The 25,475-nt window shown below is 34.6% G+C and overlaps 2 protein-coding genes across 2 annotated transcripts in view; one reads left to right on the top strand and one right to left on the bottom strand.

Moving 5' to 3' along the window:
* LOC118196852 (glycerophosphocholine cholinephosphodiesterase ENPP6-like) overlaps nt 1–25,475 on the bottom strand; it is a 765,277-nt gene that overhangs the window by 567,277 nt on the left and 172,525 nt on the right. The gene's annotated exons all lie outside the window — the stretch shown is intronic.
* LOC118201473 (clavesin-2-like) overlaps nt 1–25,475 on the top strand; it is a 107,919-nt gene that overhangs the window by 31,365 nt on the left and 51,079 nt on the right. The window lies entirely within an intron of this gene.

Raw genomic sequence — 25,475 nt, 5'->3', positions numbered from 1 at the left:
ATCAGGATTCAGCTTGCAATTTCGTAGAGTTATTATTATTATTATTAAATAAAAATATTAGTATATCTTTGATTATAATTAATGATCCTTTGGTCTACATTAAACTATTGTTCAAGAAGTTAAAACGTTTTCGAGCATCTTCTGCTGTATTTATTATTATATTCCTCGACATGAAAGATTTGCTAGTCTTATTCCAATTCAATTGCCCACATTTGCTAAATAAAATAAGGAGAGTATTGTACCAAACTCAGTAAGTACACAAATTTAATATACAGCTTATTCCAGTTAAATGGGTAATAGGATTTTCATAAAAGAAATTAAATTGTGTAAATTAATATAAGTGTTGATATGAATAAAAATAACAAATTTGATATAAGAAAATAAATAAGTTATTTTGAAGATGTTTAAATTAAGAAAATATAATTTTTTTCAAAAATGCACGTAAAGATTTAGCTCACATGTTAAAATTTATAGAAAAATTTTAGCCTCATATATGACTGCCCCTTTTTTCATGTTCGTGGACAAGGAAAACAAAGTGAAATGCCAGAAATACACTAAATATTTTGAATTAATAAACTTCATTTTCAATCTTTTTAGACTTCGTATAATATCCGTAAAAGTGACGAATGAAATATACCATAAAGGCAGTAGTTTCTTTCAGAACATTCGGATTCGTATAATATGCGTAAAAGTGACGAATAAAATATACCATCATGGCGGTAGTTTTATCAGTACATTCGGATTCGTATAATTTTCGTAAAAATAACGTGTGGAAAATAACGATCAAGAGTTAACAGTAACTTCAGCCTTTTTCATTCGTATAAATTTCGTAAAAGTAACGTGCAAAAAATACCATACCCTTATTTCACCAAAATTATACGTATATTTTTGGAGACGTGCTGCTTGGGTCAGAACGTCTGCCCAAACGTTAAGAGAACGTTCTGCTAGCACGTTATAGAAACTTTCAAAGAACGTTCTAGGAATGTTATATAAAATTATTACTATTACCACATTTTGACGTTCTATTGTCCATTAATGAACTACATCTTACAGACGTAATTCAGAACGTTTTGCCTAAACGTTAAATAAACGTTCTGCTAGAACGTTGAAGGAACGTTCTGTTAGAAGGTAACGGAGCTTCCATATAACGTTCAAGGGACGTTTTATAAAATTGTTAGTAACACCATTTTTTTACGTTCTACTACCCGTTATTGAACTGTAACATATTGACGTGATTCACCACGTTCTGCCTGAACGTTAAAGGAACGTTCTGTTAGAACGTTAGAAGAACATTCATAGAACGTTATAAAAAAGTGATAGTAGTATCACTTTTGACGTACTACTGTCCGTTATTGAACTGCAATACATAGACATGGTTCAGAACGTTCAGGTAAAACATGCCAAAAACGTTGTACTAGAACGTTAATACACGTTGCATGAAAGTGTTACAAACACAAGTATTTGACGTGTTATTGCCCGTCTTAGAACTGTAACATATAGACGGCATTTTGAACGTTCTGCTTGAACGTTCCCGATACGTTTGTAAAGCACTTGCTCTGAACGTTCTCTGAACGTTCTTGTGCTAGTTGGGTAATTATGTGATATTTAATTGTGTAATATTAAAAAACACTAAATATTTTTTATTGATTGCAAATTGCAGTTTTAGTACTTTTCCTTTGGTATCTATTCTTCCAAACACTGTGTAATTCGCTTTTTTAAAATATTGTCATTATGTATGTTTATTAGATTATCTTAATAAATGAAATGTTGGAAATTAAGTTTTAATTTTTATTAAATTTAAGTATATTCTATTTTTTTCGCTTACTTTTTATGTGCTTGTGATTACAAAGAAATTCATAATAAATAGAAACAAAAAGTTCCATCGTGTGCTATTTAACGAAGAGCTTACTTTAACGTTCTTAGCTGAATATTGTTATTAATTATAAAAAGTGCATGAAATAATCATTGTAATCTACAACTATCCTAAAATGTAGAAATTAAAAATAAGTAAATACATTAACATATGATCGAAAGAAATGGTGTTAAGAAACATCAGCATTACTAGTGAATACTGCAATCCATAATTATTGCACTTTTAATTGCTTACTATTTAAAAAACACAAATATTTTTTTAATTAAGTGGAAATTTTAGTTCTATTGCCTTCCTTCTGCTATTTATACTTTCAAACACTACGAGCTCATGTTTTTTCTTAAATAGTGCTGTCATGTATGTTGTTTGTTAGGTTATTATTTCATTTTCGATATGAATATGGGAAGTTATTAGATTTAGGTATATTTTGTATGAAATATTTTTGATCACATTTATTAACTACGTTATACAGTCTTTCATTTGCATATCTTGGACAAGTTAATGATTATATTTTTTACTGTGAAACTCGAATAAATTTATACTTGCGTTCAGGTAAAATACTGATTATGTTACCTTAAGAACCGCTTCCTTTTTATCATGATAGGGGCAATTTTCAATGTCTCTGAGATTTAACAGAAATAAATGTGATAATGCTGTTATCAGAAACGAGCTTTTTTTTACCCACATATATATCTTTACTTTTATTTGTGTCTAACTGAGTTTTATTTACTTAAAACCAACTATTAATGTTATATATTTATAATAACCACTTCCATAATTACTCCCACTTAAAAAAAAAATGATGAAATCTTAAATAATCGTAACTTAGAATTTAAGATATTTATAAAATATAGTTTTATAAATATAGTACTGAAAATAATTAAAGCTATTATTAATTATGCATATTTAGTCTAACGAGAAAAAATTGTATTATCTTCTGGTTTTCAGGAAATGATAAAATATTTAAACTTTAGAAAAATACAAGGAATACAAAATTTGAAAAAAGGACATAAATATATTAATTATTAAGCTTATTTTTCTGCATAAATCAATATGTAACACAAGGACATAATAACGACATTTTCACAACTGTTGCAAAAAGTTGGAAGTTTGCGAACATTTAGGCGTCGCTAAGACGCCGTGATACGATGCTTTCACAACCAAAATATTACCTGCGAAAGACGCAATAACGACGTCTATGCGACATAAACCTCATCTGCAAAGACGTAATAAAGACGTCTTTGCAATGGTTGCAAAACAGTGGAGTTTCGCGAACATCCGGGCGTCTTAAAGACGACATATTGCAACGTTTTTACAATACGACTCGCGACCAGTTTGCAGAGTCGTTACCCCGTTGCCATTCTACTTGGCAGAAAAAAACGCTACGATACTTTCAGCTTTACAGCATACAAACATTCAAATTTTCCGCTGAGCACAGTTATGAGAAAAGCATTTTCGGCTTACAAATTCTTTCGCAATCGGAAATTGTTATCAAAACAAAGAGCTGTTCGTAACGTAATAATGACAAGTCCTGATTAGATTAGATAAAGTAAAAGGGAAAATTCTTCACCTTTTGTTGCAAAATTGCCGCATATTGCTTCAAAGTTTCACAAAATAATATCTTTTTCGAAGAATGTTAAACGTACATAAACAGGAAATAAAGCAAATAACAGGGATGGCTTATTTTATGACGTTTGAATGTAGAGTTTTCAAGATTAAAATTTCACACTGTTCTCGACAGGGAAATCGCAGCTTTTGAAAATGATGTACAGTACAGAAAATGATGTACAGACCCCGCTTAACGCGGGGGATACGTTCCATCAAAGTAGAGCGTAATGCGAAACAGCGCTAAACGAGGCTATCTTTACATGTAAATATTGGGGTTAGGGGAAGATGGCTAGGAAATTGGTTAGGTATTAAATTTAAAAAGTATGTTTTTTTAATAAAAATAAAACCAAACATTTATTTCTTAAAGCCCAAATTGATACCACATTATTATTTCTTGCAAAAATAAAAAAATATAAATAACAAAACGAATATTCTTAAAAAAAAAATAAATAAATAAAATTCTAAGTCAGTCATATTTAGTTAGCCTTCCGCGTTTTCAATGTTCTGCCTTTTTGTGACAAAAGCATCTAATGTTGTTTGCCTTTTTCTTTTGCGTTGTTCTCTTAAAAGATCTTCATAAACGGATAGAGCATCTCTAACACCACGCCTTACTTTTGAGCTCCTGTCAAAATTCGGATCATTTTCAATGAATTGATCCATTATTTCAGTTATGGTAGACAAACTCCTTTTTACAAACGCCATCGAAAGTTCTTTTTGCTCTTCTTCTGAATCACTGCTGTCAACATTTTTGATTTCTTCTTGTTCTGTTAATTCCTTGAGCTCATCATTAGAAAGACTAGCCGCTGCTTCTTGAATTATTTCTTCGACATCTTCCACATTTACCCCTTCAAAATATGTCTGTACAATACCGCACCAAACAAGAAATACAAGTACACTCTTTCGGATATGTATTTGAAACCTATCGCTGCATAATATTTCGGGGAATCCCTGTATGCTGCGAGCGATTTCGTGGAATCCCCGGGTTGAAATAAAAGAGCGCTAAACCGAAACAGCGTTAAGCGGGGGTCTTACTGTACGTCAAAATTTCTCTTCAAAGCAAAAAAAAAGAAGATATTATCATATAAATGCAGTTTTATAAATGTGTTAACGTAAGCTTGATCGCATCATACAGATCTAGTAATATTAAAAATACAAGAGTTGTATTGAAAATAACGCAAATAACGTTGACTTAAACATTTTATAAATGCTTGTAGATTGTCTATTCTATGCATATTTTTAGAGCAATTCTTCCCTTATACTAGATTGTGCATAATAACTTTTGTAATGCCCATAGCCTGATGGGAAGGGAAAAAAAAACCCTGAAAGCTTTCAGATTTTATATTACTCCCAAAGAAGTGTTTTTTCATTTACACACACATCCCGTTTCTGGATTTTTAACCCAACGTCCCTTTGGGTTAAAAATGTTTGAAAACAGCAAATCTTTAGAATTTTCGATAGAAAGTCTCGCGCGCTGAGATAAAAATGTTTCATTCCGTACAGAGTTGCCACTGCTCGCTTTGAAATAGTTGAATTTTGGTAATGAAAAATTCGTTAATTTTTTACATAATATGACATAGATAATAAAACAAATTCCATATTCCTAATTCGAGCTTCCAGGTGCCCGTGTTTGGATGAAGGACTATGTTATGCAAAATTTGATGGCTCTAGGTACCGTTGTTTTTTTACAATGCGAGAAACATACATACATTCATGCAGATTCTTCTAATTTCTTTAAAAACAGTACAAGACTATAATATTTGCTGGCAACAATATGAAAAGTGATTCAACGTTTTTACTGATTCGACGCAAGATGTCGTTTCGAGACTAATAGCCCTTTTGGGCTAACGCCCCTTTGAGCTAAAAAGATATAAAACATGCGGTATTCCTTAAAGTGTGTGCAAAAATAGTTTCCTAAGTAACTCATGAGTCAATGATCTGATGTAACTTACGATTTGAAAAGCGAGCGTTGAAAATTTGAAAATGTAAAAGAATAGATTGAATTGCCTTTGAGATGTGAGCAATGAATTTCTGAAAAATTGGAGATAAAATCTTACAATAGGCCCTTGACAGTTTCGGCAATTTTTATGATTCCAAGAAGGGCGCCAAAAAGCAATACTTTCAAGATGGTTATCATCCAAAACAAAGTGGAAAATGTGTATTACAAAAACAACAAAAGTACTCACATTTTTTCCCAATGAGAGAAAAATGCTTATATTAATGCAGGGTATTCATTATTTAATTTCTTTAAAAACAACACAGATTATATAATAATGGATTCCAGAACGGTCTGAATGGATATTTTTGTTGAAATATGATACCGGAAATTTTTTAGGATTACAATACTTTCTTTTACACTAATGTCCATAAATTAAAGATAATGCAACCTCCGGCAAATAAAGGTTCAGAAACAAAACAAACCTGATTTATTCATAACGTCCATTTATCACACTAAAGATAAATAACAAAACAGATGTGTATGTATGATACCATTCATAAAAACTATGATTTTTGCTCCCGGTACCAATTACAAAAAATATCTCTCCCTTACAGAAACTTAATATTATATGTTTGGCATGATGGCTTACACATGTATGTCTCCCAGACGATGAAATACAGTCCGCACAACGAATAGGAATGTTGAGTATCAAATTATCGAGCGAGCTGATCTTGGGGAAGATTACTGCACTAAGCAATGTTGTCCGAAGTTCCGTTCACATATAGGAGCTGCAGGTGCTTGACGGGCTGCAATTCGTTGGCCAAGCATATTCCACACATTCTCTATCGGATTCAGGTCAGGTGAGAATGCTAGCCATTCCAAACGGGTGATATACTCAGATTGAAGGCATTCTTTTACAACGTTTGCACGGTGAGGAAGAGCGAGTCATGCATAAACACAAATTGTGCGCCCATGGCGCCCCGAAACAAACGTACATGTTGTTCCAGAATGACGACCCGATAGATTTGGCTTGTCATGGTTCCAATTTGAACATGCAGGTCAGTTCTGGAACCCAGAATAATTCCACCCCAAACGAGCACTCTCGCACCACCGTAACGGTGTCGTTCAATGATGTTGTCTTGATGATAGTGGGTATCTGGAGTACTCCATATGAAAGACCGACGTGAATCAGACATCAAGCTAAACCTGGACTCGTCGGAAAACGTCACACAAGCCCAGTGTGACGATGTGAACATGCAATGGGGACATCGTAAATATTTAAGAACGAACAAAACGAAAATATTTAAGATATATACCGGATTATTCCGACGTATAACGCGCCCCTATAATTTCAAACTACATATTTGAATTTTTAGATATACTCGCCACATAACGCACCCCTTTTCTTCACGAAGAAACATGAAAGGTACATGTGCGATGCTCTTACTTTTTTAAATCATTCATTTGAAGAATTTTTTTCTGGCTTTCAAACAACAGTATACTGAATGGACATAAGGGGCATGTCTACTGCACTGTCTACTGGACAGCTATGGTCTATGGGACATAAGGGCTATGGGCATAAGGGCTATGGGCATAAGGGCTATGGGCATAAGGGCTATGGGCATAAGGACTATGGGCATGTCTACCGGACATAAGGATCAGTCTACTGGACTCAATGGACATAAGGGCTTAAGGGACATAAGGGGAACAATATGTATGTGGTTGATGTTGCTTTGCTCCGGACCGCACAGAGAATGAGCAAACCGTGTGTGCTGTCCCTCGCAAGTCACTGTTTCCAGGCTTTTATGACGTGCCTGAAGACATAGTTTAACATCGCAGACACAATAATTCGTTCCTGTTGACATTACAAGAGACATAACTTCACGACTAGTGTCAAGAGATTCTAGCGTTCTGCGTCGTGTCTGTCGTCAAAGCCTATCAATTTCAGGAGGGCTAATGAACCAATGATCTTGTTATTCCTCTGATATCGTTCCAGATATAGCGAACCTGAGAATGCAAAATACTACTAAAAATTAAGGAGGTGTGGCTAAATTAATCTAAAGATTTTTCCACCGGAAGACCTCAAAATCCCTTTGAACTCTCGGCTAGAGAGACCCTCGCTGGCAGGCTCTTCTCGTCACGAGGACTATCATTCACTTCCATAACTGTTCTACGCTATTCACGCATTATATATATCTATAAAGAGCTTCTCGTAATCGTAATAAATATGCTCTGAGTTCAATAATGAAGTAAGTATAACGCAACGTCACAAATATACTAATCATTATACGGAGTCAGATGCGCTACCTGTCGCCGTTTACCACAATGTGAAAGGCACAGAAACGGTTTACATAAAACACAGGTTGCGAAAAATCTCACCTAACCATAAAGCTTTCACGCTTAGCGCACGAAAAAATTAAAACCCATGGCTATTTTTAAGACAAAGAGGATGTGAAAATGTAATTTGACAGTTTTCATTCATCTTCAGGAGAAAGGATAGGTGGAAGGAAACGATGTGAAATTGTGGATGAGAAATGTTCGGTAAAAGCATTCTGTTGCTTTAAGCAGGGGTCTTCAACCTTTCTCGTCCGAGAGCCACATTAATAAATTCGCAAGGATCCGCACGCCACATGTCTGTCAAAAAATAGTGTAGTCAGAAAATTTATATAAAAAATCTGATGTGTACACCACATGACTTCCTTGTACGGAATATTAAATTATACGCATTTTTTCTTGCATTTTATTTAAACTTATTAGATTGAATTAAACCTACTTCACCGACAGCGCATAAACCACAATAGAATAAATGCATTCTTTAAAATTCACTTTGTTTACCATAGCGACACTCTGGCGCTAGGTTCACTTAACAGTATTATATTTCGTTCATATTATAACTCAGAATGCACAAAATGTATAACATTTAAAGAATTATCTAATCGTTGCCACATGTTCTATTCAAATACTATAATAAAGCTAGAACTATGTATAAAAGAAATTAAGCAAACAAAACAAAACAGAAACAGTTTTTCACAGACGATTGAGTATTTCTCATTTAATTAATTCAGTTCTCACTTCGCGAGAAGGCAAAAATACATAAAAACTCAAAATACCTATATTAAAAATTACGAACTAAATCTCAAACGCTTATTTCCTCGAAAAAATTCCAGAAAGAAGTAAGCATGATTTAATTGGCAATAATAAATGAATGCGTTATCTTTGTTGTTGCGAAGCTAAGTTTCTCTAGATTGGCAACAAATCCACTAGTCTCCTGTTTCAAATGTAAACATCAATGGCCGCCATTAAAAACAGGCTTAGCGGCAATTAAACAACTTTAAAATTGCTGATAATTCTAAAAATATTGCGCACAGATTTACTAAAGGCATAAAATCCTTAACCGGAAGATAAAAACAACATAATTCAATCATTTTTAAAGCAAAAAATGTACAATTTACAAACATATAAAGTAAGAGTAAAGAAACTGAGATCACTGAGCCAGGTAACAGAGTGGATATAGTATATATAAATATATTTATATACGTTTGGTGGGGCCGACTGCAACCAAAATACGAGGTGCACATCTACATGTTATAGTAGTCCTATATACAAAATTTCAACGTTCTGAGGCTACTCGTTTTTGAGTTATGCGAGATACGTACGTAAGTACATACGTTCGTACAGACGCGACGGAAAATTCTCTTCAGAATTAATTTGAAAGCAGTTTTATAATTTTTTTGAAGGAAAAGAGTATTTTATTCTTTCCTTACGTACAGATATGACGCAAAAACATCGTTAAATTGCATTCGATAGCGGTCAAAATGGATATTTTCGTTGAAATATGCTGCCTGAAACTTTTCGCGATTACAATACTTCCTTTTTACTTCGTACAAGGAAGTAAAAAGGGAGGTTTGTTTTGCAAGACTACAATTGATTCTAAGTGAAGAGATGGTGTTACACATTTGTATATATATATACATTGGTTCCAAAAAGTCAAATTAAAATCTATTGCAGCATTTTTAACTAAAGTATAGGATAAATAGAAAAAAAGTTATAAAAAAAAGTAAAGTATAAAGATAAAGTGTACAGAAGGATGTTACAAAATGCATTTACAATAAAAAAACTTACATTTCTGGCGGGAGATGGTAGTTACTTTAGTTTTAATGTGAAATTTGACACTGTTTTTGCTTGATTAAAGCCTCAATATCCGGTTTAATTTGTGTTGTAGCATTTCGTAAAGTTTCCTCCAAAAGTCTGCTGTCACCCGTATTCTTGTTTTTGATTTTAGGGTCTTCATTTTACTAAAACGTTGTTCTCATATGTAGGTACTGCCAAAGTTAGAAAACATGAAGAGTGCATTTTTATGAATTCCTGCATACTTGTCTTCCTTCACGTACTTCGAATAAAAATCAATTAATGTAGGATTTTCAAGAGACTTGTATTTTACTGCAGAGTCACACTGTAAATCTACGAGTATAAATTTTAATTGAAGTTCAGGTGGAACACTTCTAACGTCTACTGAAAATGGCGACATTCCTCACGAACATTTCATTTCCACAAAAATCGGAAAATCTGCTTTTGATTTCCTCTTTCATCTCTGAAATGCATTGTACATAATTATTTGAATTCCGTGTTGTAGAGTTCTTCACACACTCCATCCGTTTTGGAAAGTGAGTGGAATTCTTATTTAGTTACTGACTTTCTCACAGGATTAATCTTGTCTCAAAAGCTTACACAATGTAATAAAGATTACGAACAAGTAGATCTTTTCCTAGTAAGCGGTAGTCTAAATATCGACAAAAAATTCAAAGTCTCTCAACCACATCTCATCAATGAACTCGTGAATAGATTTATCTTTATGATTCCACGAATAGTTGAACTACACTCTTCAGAGAAAACAGGCGCCCAAGCATCTTTCCTCGGCTCAAACGAACGTACTTCCGCGTTATACACAACGTTACCATAGTCAGCTTCCAAATCACTCAAGAACTGTTGAAATTGCCTGTGTTTAAGTCCTTTAGACCGAATGAAATGAACCACTTTTACAACAGAGATAAGAATCTACCCATTTTATGGAATTGAGATGACATGCATAGTCAAATTTTTTATTTTTTAAAACTTTTTTTTATGAATGTGGGCATTTGCCTATAACGGCATCGGCCACTACTTATGGCCAGAAGTGGTGGCCATTTTATTGTGGAGGCACCTAATAGGCGGCCACCATTACCTCCTATGAAGGGACAGACAGTTTTACATCCATGCCTTCTCTGGGATTCGAACCCGGGCCCCATGGTATCGTAGTCAGGCTCCCCTAACCACTACACTGTCTCGGCAGCAATTTTTAAAACTACTTAACATAAAGTAAAATTTTAAAAAAATTCGTCATTTTTAGAAAATTATGTCTCAAATAATATCAGGCATGTCAATAAAATGTTTCAAATATTGAAAATAAAAGGTTTGGTTTTTTTTTTTCTTACGACAAAAAACTGAAAAGGCATTTTTTTCTTAAAATCAAAATTTTTTTTTTAATTCTTCAATTTTTCTTCAGATTAAATAAGAGAAAATTTTTTTCCCCCCCACGACAAAAAACTGACAAGGCATTTTTTCTTGAAATCAAAATCTTTTTTAAATTCTTCAATTTTTCTTCAGATTGAATAAGAGAAAAAAAAATTTTTTTTTTACACGACAAAAAGGTGACAAGGAATTTTTTTTAAATCAAAAATTTTTTTAAATTCTTCAAATTGAATAAGAGATTTTTTTTTTTTTTTCCCACGACAAAAAGCTGACAAGGCATTTTTTCTTGAAATCAAAATTTTTTTTAAAAATTTCTTCAATTTTTCTTCAGATTGAAATGCCTTCAGCGGGGCACTGGTTGAAGAGCTCTACTGTAAAGAATCCAAAAAGGCGTTTAATTCGAAACATGCTCAAATCTCATCTTACAGATAACACGAAGAATTTGTTGAAATATAGAATTGGCTGTTAATCCAGGGGAATTAACGCCATTTTTTCAGCATTTAGATAGTATATGAATGAATAAAACATGCAAATAAAAATAAAAATCTGAAAGCTTTCAAATTTTACATTACGCCCAAAGAGATTTTTTTTAACGTTTTGTGTGTTACCTTTATTTATTAAATATCATATTCTTCGCACTTCAAGCATAAAATTCAGTTCAACAGCAATGTCGCAAAATAATTTTAAAGTGAGCATATCGTTAGAATTTCCGATACACAGTCTCGCGCGCTGGAGATAAAAATGTTGTTTTTTTCTCACAGTGTTACCATTGCTCGCTTTAAAATCGTTCAGTTTGTTAATCAAAATTTCGTTAAAGTACTAGAAAATTTGAAATAGATAATAAAACAAATTCCAAAGTTGGGCTTCCAGATGCCCATATTGGGATGGAAACGTACAGTGGTAGCCAAAATTGTAGACACTTTTGGAAATTTTTATGTTTTTGAACTTTGTATGATTATAGAAAACGTTACGTTTCACAAAATGCAAACTTGTATGTATCATTTTAAAGAGAATTTATTACTGAATTCAATACAATACACAAAATTCAATTATTTGCAATACAAAAAAGTTAAACGATAATAGTTATCGATATACATTAGATAGTGATGATTGCAGTGAGTTATCAGTACTTAGTAAGGTACACTTTATTTTTGATTACAGCTTCACATCGACCTTTCATTGAGCTCACAAGAGTTTTAAGCTCTTGTTTCGTTGTTACATGATGCCAGGAAACAATTATAGCCTCAATTAGTTCTTTTTTATTTGATAGACGCCTTATTTGGACAAGAGTTTTCAAACGGTGCCACAAATTTTCGATAGGATTGAAGTCAGGACTGCTTGCTGGCCATGACAACAATTTAATGCTCTTTGTACGAAACCACTCTTTCGATATTTTGGCCGTGTGGCAAGTAGCAAAATCCTGCTGAAAAATAAACGAAGCATTGTTGGGAAAGAGATCTCTGATGGAAGGTAGAAGTTTTGGTTCTAGAATAGTGTCAATGTATTTTCTGGCATTCAGTGTCCCATCGATGACATGAAGGCGACCAATACCATCTGCTGACATGCATGACCAAATCATAACACTAACTGGGTTCTTCACAGTTGCTTGAATGCAGTCTCTACGTCTTACATATTTTCGCCCATCACTACCGAATAACGATATCTTAGTTTCATCACTCCATATAACATGTGACCACTGATCATCTGTCCAATTAATGTGTTCCTTTGCCCACTGTAGTCTTTGTTTTCGTTGCTGAAAATTAAGATAAGGCTTTTTTTCGTGGAATTCTACCTCTCAGTGCAACATCTGTTAATCTTCTCCTGATTGTTCTTGAACTGACAGAAACACCAGCATCATTCAGATCACTTCTGATAGCCGCTGATGACATTTTTCTATCTTGGAGACATAGTCTTTTTATTCTTCTGTCATCAATATATGTGGTGCACCTTTTTCGGCCTTTTCCTTCTTTGTTTTTTATTGAATTTGTCTCCTGATATCGTAAACAAAACTTTCGGACTCCAGATGTAGTCACTGAAACACCCACCTGTCTTGCAATTTCAGCATAGGAAAGACCACTTTCTCGTAACACAATAATATTATATCTATTTCTAGGTGTCCAATCTACTCTTTTATTTGATATCATTGCTTCTTGACTAAATATTAAAAATTTTTACAAAAATTCCTACTTGTAATTGCAGTGTGTAAGAAACAGGTCCTCCTTCTACAGAACAAAGAAAAATAATGAATTGTTTCAAGTGTAAACATGATGTCAGCTTCTACTGGCAGTTACTAACATTTGATTGTTCCTCAGAACAAGAACAGTGATTGGACAGGAAAGCTAGACATTACAAACCACTTCATAATTGTGTTTTTTATTTATATTAAAGTTCATATAACATTTTTTCTATTGCAAATAATTGAATTTTGTGTTTTGTATTGAATTCAGTAATAAATTCTCTTTATAATGAGATATACATGTTTTATTTTGCGAAACGTAACATTTTCTATAAGCATACAAAGATCAAAAACATAAAAATTTCCAAAAGTGTCCACAATTTTGGCCACCACTGTATGTTATTGAAACTTGGATGGCTCTAGGTACCGTTGTTTTACCACAATGCGAGAAACATACCATGCATATAGGCAGATTCTTCATTATCTAATTTCTTTAAATATAATACAGAGCTCTAATATTTGGTGGCAACAATTTGAAAAGTGAACAGACGTATCAACGCAAAATGCCGAAACGAAATTTATAGTGCTTTTGGCAAATTTCTTCTTTCGACTAAAAATTTAAAAAGACGGTGGAAGGCTTGGATGTTATAAGGTCAAAAAACATTTACAAGTCATGCCAGTCTAGAAATAATGTGTGAGTGGATAATAAAATTAAATCCGACGTAATTAAAAATATTTAAAAGTGATTATTTATTTATCGATCACTGTAACAGTGATGGTGAAGATGAAAAAGAATTCGATAATGTGCGATAATTCCATATATCTGCGATAATTCGATGTATCGATAATTCGATAACGGAAGACGAATACGACGAACATTACTTGTTATCCGAAAATGAAAGTTTTTAGGTTTTTTAATTTTTAAATTTTAAGTATGTCACTTCTTTTAAATAGAAAGCACTTAGGTACATGTAGAAATCTAATTTTTGTGTGTTCATCTTTACCTTGTTTTTCAAGCTATCATTTTTATATTCGGCGTATAACGTGCACTAGTGAATTCCGATCTTATTCTTTTCTATTAAAAGTGAGCATTATACTCAGGAATATACGATACGTTTATTTGTAAACCTTATTAGAAAAAATCTGATGTAGTAACCGAATTTCTTCATTGTGCGGCCTATTTAATTATACGTATGTTTTGCTGCATTTCATTTTAACTTATCTCATAAGAGATGTATTTCTTATTACATCTATTCAATTCTCACTTCGTGGAAAGGCAAAAATACATAAAATTCAACACGGCTTCATTAAAAATTGTAAAATACAGAAAAACATAAAACACAAAATACAGTTAAAAATTTTTTTTTAAATTCAAATTTACGGTTTCTGCCTCAAAACAAGCAATCCCACCAGCGGGCAGGTGACAGAGCTTTCGATGCACAAAACTGAAATGTTTCGTTCCCACTCGGCAAAAAGATACTGAAGTTGGTGCAGCAATTGACTTAATCCACTCTTCTAATAACAATACTGAGAATCTGTAATAATGAATGAAATCATTAAAATATTCTCTACCTTTTAATGTGAACTCTTTTTATGAATGGATAGCTCTTTTCATCTTTCCGTTTGTAAAAATTTCGGAAAGAAATAACATACTTTAATGTTTTTTTAAGTATGAAAAGGAATACTAATCGCTTTATTAGTTATTAGTTTGAGAATTTTTATAATTTCATATGCAATTTCATTCTTATATGAAAATGCATTAATTCTAAAATGGTGCATAAATTTGTAGCAATTAAATTCAAATTTCTCATCAGTGCTCATTCTAATTTTTTGGTCGGTGATTATTATGCATTTACAATAATTGTTTTCAGCAAAATATCTCTAATTATAGTATTTATTGCAAGTTACTAATAAAACTCGTGTTCCGATTTTATTTTATTGCCTATACTTCAGTCTAGAAAAATTTTGCGCATGTTATAAGCGATAAAACAGAAAACGTTTTACTCTACGACAAGAATCGAATGAGATATTCGGTACAGTAAGAGAAGCACATTAAGGAACCGCACACAAATTGAAGAGATAATGCTTGCGTTTGTACGTAATTAAAAATAAAATATCGATTAGAATAAGTTTTCTAATATTATGAGCTTAAAGAAAGAGCATTTCTAAGCAGATTAAAAAAATGACAATATATAACTGTTTTGAAAATGACGATCTTATTCATATTAATCTTACAAAACTTTTATTTAATTGTACGAAGTAAAGGAAGTATTGTAGTCACGAAAAATTCCAGGAACCATATTTCAAGGAAAATATCCATTTTGACCGCTTTCGAATGCAACTTAACGGTGTTTTTGGGTAACATCTGTACGTAAGGATAGAATAAAGGACTCTTTTTTTTTCCCCCAAACGAATTATAAAATCGATTTAGAATGGAATCAAAAGAGATTATTTTTCATGGCGTCTGTACGTACGTACACATATACATACGTACCTACATACATACATACTTACGTACGTATGTACTCTCGCATAACTCAAAAACAAGTAGCCTCAAAACGTTGAAATATTGTATATAGGACTGCTATAGCATGTAGCTGTGCGTCTCTTTTTTTGGTTGCAATCGGCTGCACCAAAAGTAAGTATATATATATTGTAATATCTTGTTATTTAAAAAATAACTATATTAATTATTGAAGTGGCAACGCCATATTTGTATGAGATAACTGTTGCTCAGCAACAGAATCTATCTCCGTAAATTAAAAATAAAATTTATGTTTTACTAAGAAGATTATCTGTTTTGTCAATTACTGTAAAATACACTACAATATATATATATATATATATATATATATATATATATATATATATATATATTAATTATGAACTTAAATTTCTGGTCTTTGTGAAATCATTAGTTCTAAATATCTTACTTTATATCTTTGATGATAATGTTTTTGCACTTTAATGCGCGAAAATACTAGGTATCTTCATATTTTGTTTTCAAAAGAATTGTTTTGTAATTATATATATGGTGTATATATATATGTCATAATAAAAACACAAGGAAAGACGGAACATTGTAGATGCGTGATTAGACCAATATTGAAGAAGATTTTGATTGCGTAGTATGCTAGTACTGCTAACTTGGCAGTCGAGGCAGTTTTAATTCCATTTTTATTTGCAACTGATATTTGTGGCCACAATCACTTGGCACTCTAGTCGTGCCTTTCCACAGAAGATTTACATTTTTGATATTGTTGAGATAGAAAGCAAGCCAGCGAAATTACATCTTAGCACAATAGACAGCAAAAGCTGAAGTGCGTACTTATGAAAGATGGAAGCACGACGAAGAGAAAAGTTTTGGTTTACAGTTCCCAATTATTACGTCATCAGAGCTGCGCGGGCCATAGAGTGATCTAGAAATGACGCAATGCAGAGAAGTTATTACGATTTTAGAATAAACAGGAAGAATTAATGTTTATAGTTTAAACTATAATTTTGATTCATATATTTTTATGTTACATATATATATATATACCACTCTTGTACTCGGCTCAATGAGCTCAGTTTTCTTTATTCTTAGATGTTGGTAAATTGTGCATCTTTTATTTTAAAAAGGATTGAATTATGTGATTCTTATCTTCCGGTTAAGGTTTTTATGCCTTTAGTTAATCTGCATACAATAATTGTAGAATTATAAGCAATTTAAAGTGCTTTAAGTGAGACTAAGCCTAATTTTTGTATCATATTTGTTTACATTTGAAACTTAGCAGAACAGTGAATTAAGTATTTCTTCACCTTGAGTGTCTTTTTGCTGAGTGGGACCAAAAAGGAACTTTTAGTTTTGTGCATCGAAAAATCTGCATTCTTGCCTGCTGGCCAAATTGCTTGTTGTTTGCGTAGAAACTGTTATTTTAGTTGTAAAAATGTTTTTTTTAATTGTTTTAATTCTGCTTGATGTTTTATGTGTTTCTATATCTTTCAATTTTTAATGAAAATATTTTGAGTTTTTGTGTATTTTTGCCTGGCCACGAAGTGAGAACTGAATTAATTGAACGAGAAATATATCTCTAATGTAATTCGACGAAATAAGTTTCAATGGGTTTATATTTATTTTAACTAACATTTATTTTAAGCTATCTTTCCTGTCAAGCCTTCACTTTCCCCTAGAATTGCCAATGCCAGAGTATGTAAATCGTTGTAGAACGCGCAGAGTATTCAAATTTTAGCAGAAGTAAATTGAGTTTAAATAGAAGGGAAACGAGATTGTAAGTGTGCTTCTTGAATCACGAGGCGTGAAGGTTGCTTGGTAGAAAGTTTAAGAACCGCGCGTTTCGGCCTGTGTGCCTATTTCGACAGTTCGTTGAATCTTTCAAATTCTTAATCAGAAAGTTTGCTGAATCTCAGCTGTATCTTAGAACGCGGCATTTTTGCCTATTTTGTTCAACCGCCGGGTCGGCGTAGTTTGTGAGCGTCAAGTGAACGCAACTGTGATTTCTAAAGTGAAATAAAAAGGAAGTTAAACCTTTCTTAAGAATCAAAATCGTAAAAACAATCTTGTATTTAGCGTAAGTATAATGAAACACTCAATCGATTTCGAGGGCAGCTAAAGGTCCCTCCTCATCAGGAGAAAGAAATATCTAGAAAGAAGAAAATAAAGGAGAAGGAGTCTCAGAAACACGTGGTCCCTATCAGCACTGCACGTGATTATAACTGGATTTTTAATCAGAGTTGCACTGGCCGCCTACTTTTTCTGAGCCAGGCTATCTGATCAAGCATAAAGGACAAGAAAAATTAGCGAAGTTAAAATAGGGAGCGAGGGGCAACTGCACCTTCACGCTCAAATACTGAACTTCGAATAATGGAAAGCAACCACTGAACGGATTTTTATACCCTCTGGTAGTACCAGACGCGAGGAGGTAACGCCCTCTATCGGCAAAAATAACTGAATTAAGATAGTAGAAATTTAAAGGCATTGGGAAGGACTGGATTGGATTTCATTAACTAAACTTATCAGGTTCAATGTTCCTTCTAACCTTCTTCGGGAACATACAAGGACCTGACTCGGAACAGAGAGCTTACTAAAGCTATGTTCACTAATTGTGGTAAGTAGACAGGATACAGACGAAGGGTATACAAAACCCTTTATTTTCTCTATATACAATAACTTCCGTACTTCGGAATACAATGACCCGCCACTCGGGGTCTAACGTAAAAGTATAAAAATAAAACTAAACTCTAATTTAACTCTAGAATAATACACGTGGAAGATTAGCCTTATAATAACAGGAAGCGTATGTAGCACAGAGACTGTGAACACTACAATACGTTTTAATTTATCAAGAGGATTAAAACCTCTGGCCTGGAAGGCAAACAGCAACTGCGTAACTTCTAAGGTAAGCGGCCTGCGTTGACTCACTGCTTCCTCTCTCTCTTGCTTGGCAAAAAGCCACAACTTAAGTACTTGGCGTTCGCCAGACAAACTTTGCATAAAATCCTTAACGCTTATAATTCTGGCCGGAAGTAGAAAATAAGAAGTGATAGTAAAGATTTAAAATAAAATAAACGTTAGTAAAACTTAAGATCCTTACATACTTCCCGCCAGAGTTAATTAGTTTGAAACTGAGGTCTAAAACGACCTTGTTGAAAACTTTTAGCTCTAGAATCTAACGCGAGGCCAACCTTTTACAAACACACTTCGCTAGAAACTAGAAATTTAAAAGAAAGAAATTTGTTACAATAGCAGCTCCCAGGATACAAAATTTTTTTTTCATCTGTACTGCATCTAAACAGGAGCCTTTATTCAATTCTGGTTCCTTCCAGAGATCTGGAAGGAAAACTAGTTTAATGAAATGTTACACAATGACATGGCAAGTAACATATACAATTATACTGCTCTTAACATTCTTATTTCATTCATGACTATTTTAATTATCTCTCCCCGTGCTCTCTGACATGTGTTTTAAAAGAACACCAAACACGAATGTGTTTCTGTCTACGTGTGCCACACTTCCTCCTACAATCAAAACACTAACGTGTTAAAATTCAACATAACCAGACCTCTTAACACACCCTAATTTCAACTCTAAACCCTGAGGTACTATTCTAAAAGTGGCTAACTCTAAAGTGTAGCGTCAGAGAGCATAACTACATCATTCAACCTTTAACACATATTCGCCATGATTTAGTCTTTACAGTCACACGAATAACAAATTTTTAACATTACTTTCACTTTTACCATATCACGGTATTTCTTAACATTTAAAATAACAGAACATATCAACATGCCGTTAATTTTACAGATTTGAAAACATACATTAGTAGTACATTGTTAACTTCTATTCTTTTCAAAGCAAGTGCCAATTCTTTCTACATTGAAATAATACATTTCAAAAAGTCTTTCAGACTAAAACCTCTCTCTTGCTAGAATGTTTTAAATAAAATTTATACAATAATTTTTTACACTATTTAAGTTTTTACACAACGCTATTATACATCAACTTTAGTTTTACGCACGAGTAATTGAAAAACATAATACGAAAATCGGTCACAACTCATTTCTCGCCCTTTTGGCGATAAAGGTAGACCTCGCATGAGGTAAAACTTCTTGAAATCTGCCACTTGCAGTAAGAATGAAAGATTAACTTAAGTTTGCAAAGTAACAAAATTTTACTTATCTTTGTAATATTCGGACATCCTTTTCTGGGCCCAGTCTTTAAAGGTACTGCAGATAGTAGCTTGATTTATCCTCCTTCTTGTACAGGCTCGCCTTTCAGTGCTTTCCTCTGGAAGCTTCCGTTTTTCACCAGTTCGGCCACCCTTGAACACCTTCCTTTTCTCCTCTGCTTGTGGTCTTGGCCGTTTGAAGGCAGCTGGTCTTGGCGGAACCGGGAAACTTCTGTCGTGATCCTGCTTGGACCTCGTTGTTGGCCGTTCAAATTTTCCTTGTACTTTTTCCTCCGCCGCTGATGGCCCTTCTGCAGTTCGGCGACTTTTGCTGCGGAGAGTTCTGTCGGATGAGTGGATCTTCCGTTTTAAAGCCGGGTTATAGTTGCCGTCATTTCTCCTGGTCCTCTTCACATACGTCGTCCTTCTCCCTTCTTCATTCTGGGGGTGTTCGTGAACTCTGTTTTCTGGACGGTGGAACGGCTTCTTTTTCTTGTTACCTTCAATTTTTCCGCGGGGCAATTTTCTTTTCACTTGCTTCTGTCTCTCATTGGCTTGCCCTTGTACTTGTCGTTTTTCCACCTCTGGAACTTGTACCTGCGGTGTATGCCGTGCCGGATCCTGCAAAAGATCTGAAAAGATTTGCATTTTATTACGATCGAAGTAGGGCTTGATTTGATCAATGTTTGCGGAACAGGTTTCACCATTTCTGGCTTTTAACACTACAACAGCGTGAGTTATTTTTTCTATAACATATGGTCCTTCAAATCGTGGAAAACATTTGGCAGTTTTATCTTCTGGTGCTGAAGAAAGTGAATGCTTAATTTTTAAAACTTCATCCCCTACTTTATAAGTTACTCCCCGTCGTTTCAAATCATAATATAGCTTCTGTTTTCTTTGTGCTACTTCCGTATTCTTTTTTGCTTCTTTTATTAGTTTTTCTATATCACCCATTTTAAATTCTGGGGCTCTTTGTTGCACATAAAATAATTTATCTAACGGTGTTATAATCTTTCTGCCTAGAAATAACTCAGCAGGAGTTTTGCCCGTTGTATCATGTTTTGCGGTCCTAAGGGCGAAAGCAAATTCATTGACATAGTTATCCCAGCTTTTATGAAAATTTTTAACATAACTACGGATAATTTTCACTATATTTCTATTGACCCGTTCCGCTATATTTGATTGCGGCCGATACGGGACCATTTTTAAATGACGTATGCCCAGTTTTTGGCACATGTCTTCAAATATATTACTTACAAATTGAGGACCATTATCCGATATAACTTTTAGGGGCGCCCCGTATTTTAAAATATATTTATTTAAAATAGAATCAGTAACTAATTTCGCGGAGGCTCGTTTTAAGGGAACAATTTCGGTCCATTTACTAAAATGATCAACCATAACAAGGAGATAGCGACTTTTATTTAACTGACTTTTTGGGAAAGGGCCCAATAAATCGATGCCAATTATTTCATTTGGAAATTCGGATTTAATACTATTTAGAAACCCGGCCGGGCGGAAATTAATATAATTAACGGCTTGACATGTTGGGCAGGACTGGACATACGCCCTTGTTAACTTTTGCAGTTCAGGAAAGTAGACTGCCTCGCGTACGCGTTGGATAGTTTTTCGAATACCAGCGTGAGAAGCTAAAGGGCTGTCATGGAGCTCCTGCAGGATATTTAATCTAAGACTAGCTGGGATAACAGGTCGAAATTCGTTGTTGGAATTCGTAGTTTTTGTATAGAATAATAGACCATCTATTAGTTCGTAATGGGCCGCGCTATTTCTTATCGCCACAATATCTTGGTGGCTAAAATTTTCAGGATCCTTCAAATACTCATAAATACTTCCAAACTCAGGATCCTTACCCAGTTCGGTTATTACAGTTTCTCGGGAATTTATTGTACATGCTGTCAGCATTGCCATCTTTACGGTATTGCCTTGTTCGTCTATTTTAATCCTTGATAGGGCATCTGCTACGATATTTTCCTTTCCAGGGGTATGCTTGATTACCAGATTATATTCTTGCAGCTTGAGTGCCCATCTTATTAACCTTGGGGATAAATTTTTCTCTGAGTACAATCTAGTTACCGCCGCATGATCAGAGTATACTGTTATCGGCGCCTTTCCAAAATAGACTCGGAACTTTTGCACTGCTAACAGAACTGCAAGTGCCTCTCTCTCGGTCGCGGAATAGTTTCTTTGTGTTTGATTTAAAGTTCGGCTAAAAAATGCCACGGGCTGCTGATTTTGCGAAAGTACCGCTCCTACCGCATAATCCGAAGCATCCGCTGAAATTTCTAAATTCTCATCCTTTTCAGGAAATTTCAACACAGGGGCTTGCGTTAATGCTTGTTTTAATTTTTCGAAAGCACTATTGGCTTCGGCCGTCCACAAGAATCTTGCCTTTTTCCTTTTTAATTTTAACAATGGCTCAGCGATAGCCGCAAAATCTTTTATAAAGGACCTATAATATGAACAAAGTCCTAGAAAAGAAGAGAGCTTCTTTGCCGTGTTTGGAGTCGGATACTTTTGTACAGCGATTATTTTTGATTCATCTGTCTCGATCCCTTTTTGAGATATTTTGTAACCTAAATATTTTAATTCATGGGCTGCAAATTTGCACTTTTCGACATTAACTTTTAGACCGGCCTCATTTAATAAAGAAAACACCTGTCTTAAATCCTGTACGTGTTGGTCGAGATTATCACTAGTAATAATGATATCGTCTAAATAGATAAATGTGGACTTTCCAAGAACAGGTCTTAACACAATGTCCATGCATCGCTGAAATGTTGCCGGGGCCCCTGAAAGGCCAAACGGCATACGCAAAAGTGCATAAGTGCCAGACTTGGTTATAAAAGCAGTCTTAGGCACGTCCTCAGGCCTCACCCCTATTTGAAAATAACCAGTCGTTAAGTCTAAAGTCGTCATAAATTTGGTTGATTTTATGTTCCTTAAAATTTCTTCTATGATCGGTAACGGATATACCGGATATTTCGTTATGGAATTTAATTTACGGTAATCAATAGCGAATCTCCACCTTTTTGGATGCTCCAAAGGATAATCATTATTTTTAAACACACAACATAAAACCACCGGGCTAGCATAACTACTTGAGATGGGCGTTATGATTTTTTTACGTAGCATATCGGTAATATGCCATTCTATAATTTTTTCCTTATTCTTATCATACCGGTATGGTTTTTGACGAACCGGCAATGCATCTCCGGTGTCAATACTATGGTTAGTAACCTGAGTAAATCCTGGAATATCACTAAATAACGAAGCAAATTCACTTACCACTTGTCGGATTCTATCTTGCTCGTCATTAGGCAGGAGGTCAAGATTTACCATCGGCGGTTCAGCCTTTTCAGTACGAACTGGTCTCATTGTCAGCTTAAGGGACGCTTCATTAAAATCCAGTGTTGCTTGTCCGTCTGAAAGAAAATCTATCCCTAAGATTAAATGTGCTTGCAGATTCTTTACTATAAAAAACATCACCTTTATTTGTTCGTCCTTGATACGGATATACAAAGGTACTTTACCTACGCACTTACATTTTTCTCCTTGCGCCGCTAACACTGTTGTATTATTCGCATTATATATGCGGTATTTGCGAAAATACTTTCTAAAAAACTCCTCTGCCACACAGGAACACTGCGCGCCGGTATCCAGGAGTGCGGTGGCTGGGATATTATTCACCAAGACTTCAATCTTCGGAAGAGTCAAATTTTTCACCATTACTGTATTTAACTTGTAGGAAGAGGGATTTTCGTGGCCTTCGGATTTCCGCACCCTCTCGTCAGCAGAAATCCGTTTTAGTTTAAATTATTTTTCCTTTCCGTGCTTTCCTTCTTTTTCTCCTGGAAATTGAGACTTTTTTCCTGGGTTGCTATTGAACTGTCGACGTTCGCCGGCTGTTTTTGAATGCTCGGGTTTCCTTGCCCACTGATTCGCTTTTTCTCCGTAGCCGTATGCTTGAGTTTGCTGTAGTCTTGGCGTACCAAATTGGTTTCGCTGTTGATATTGGCGTCTTCTTTCGACGTCCGCCGTTCTTCTACTTTCAAACTGGATTGCTAGCTCAAATAACTTTTCCAGTGTAGTCGGATTTCTTAATTCAATAAAGTCTTGCACTTGGGGCAGTAACCTCGGCAAAATCACTTGAATTATTTCAGGATCCGGACGGTTTCCATACAAGAGCTTGAAAACGTGAATTTTTCTTAAAATAAAGCTCGAGAGGTTTTCGATTCTTTACTGATATATACTAAAAAGTTCCGTTTCTAATTTCGCACGATCCCTTACAACAGGGAAGGCTTTTAGTAGGGCAGTCTTGAAATTCTCGTAAGTATAGGTGGGACTTCCTGCTTGACCCAAGAGACTTCTGCCTATACATTTGAACTAGTTAAGCGCTTGGCCCTCAAAGCGCTGGTAGCTAAGGTAACTTTTTGAAACTCGTGCACGAGGTAGAGCATGAAGTGGTCCTCCAATTTTTCCAAAAAACTGGTTACCGGTGAGTTTCCGTTAAACGTTGCTTCTGGTTTTATCGAAGCGCGCATGGTCTGGACGATGTAACCGAATCCTTCCAGGGCGGCAGCTGGCATTTCTGGATTCTGAGCCGTTTCTGCAGGCAGCACAGGTTCTTCTTGAAACTCGGCCATGGTTATTCTTCTTCGTTGGGCGCCACTATCAGGTTCAATGTTCCTTCTAACCTTCTTCGGGAACATACAAGGACCTGACTCGGAACAGAGAGCTTACTAAAGCTATGTTCACTAATTGTGGTAAGTAGACAGGATACAGACGAAGGGTATACAAAACCCTTTATTTTCTCTATATACAATAACTTCCGTACTTCGGAATACAATGACCCGCCACTCGGGGTCTAACGTAAAAGTATAAAAATAAAACTAAACTCTAATTTAACTCTAGAATAATACACGTGGAAGATTGGCCTTATAATAACAGGAAGCGTATGTAGCACAGAGACTGTGAACACTACAATACGTTTTAATTTATCAAGAGGATTAAAACCTCTGGCCTGGAAGGCAAACAGCAACTGCGTAACTTCTAAGGTAAGCGGCCTGCGTTGACTCACTGCTTCCTCTCTCTCTTGCTTGGCAAAAAGCCACAACTTAAGTACTTGGCGTTCGCCAGACAAACTTTGCATAAAATCCTTAACGCTTATAATTCTGGCCGGAAGTAGAAAATAAGAAGTGATAGTAAAGATTTAAAATAAAATAAACGTTAGTAAAACTTAAGATCCTTACAAACTTGCTAAATCTTTGTGAATGTGAAAAGCCTCAAGAAAATCCAATTCGCCTATGGAAGAAGCCTTTTGGATAATTTTTGCAGACCCAAAGTCAAAATTATGGTTAAATGTCCAACTATGATACGCTATTGAAGACTTGTTAATGTCGCCTTTTCTGACATAAGATTCATGTTCCTTGATACGAAACTTCAACGCTCTTTTTGTTTGGCCAATATATCTTAAATCACACTGACACGATATACGAAATTCCCGAAGAATTCAAGACAGAAACGCAATCTTTTAGAATCGAAGGGTGAATATTATTAATAGGGTAGAAACTGACTTGAAAATTGAATTTATTGAATTTCTGGAGAATCCGTGCAATTTTATAGCTAACAGAAGGATAAAATGGAAGCACGACAAGGTCATTAATATTATTTCTAACAGTGGAATGTCT

The sequence above is a fragment of the Stegodyphus dumicola genome, chromosome 12, assembly GCF_044657685.1.
Source record: "Stegodyphus dumicola isolate Sdum_Otavi_A_Nest chromosome 12, ASM4465768v1".
Taxonomy (NCBI): domain Eukaryota; kingdom Metazoa; phylum Arthropoda; class Arachnida; order Araneae; family Eresidae; genus Stegodyphus; species Stegodyphus dumicola.
The sequence above is the reverse complement of the archived record's forward strand: the minus strand, read 5'-3'. Positions and strand labels throughout refer to the sequence as shown.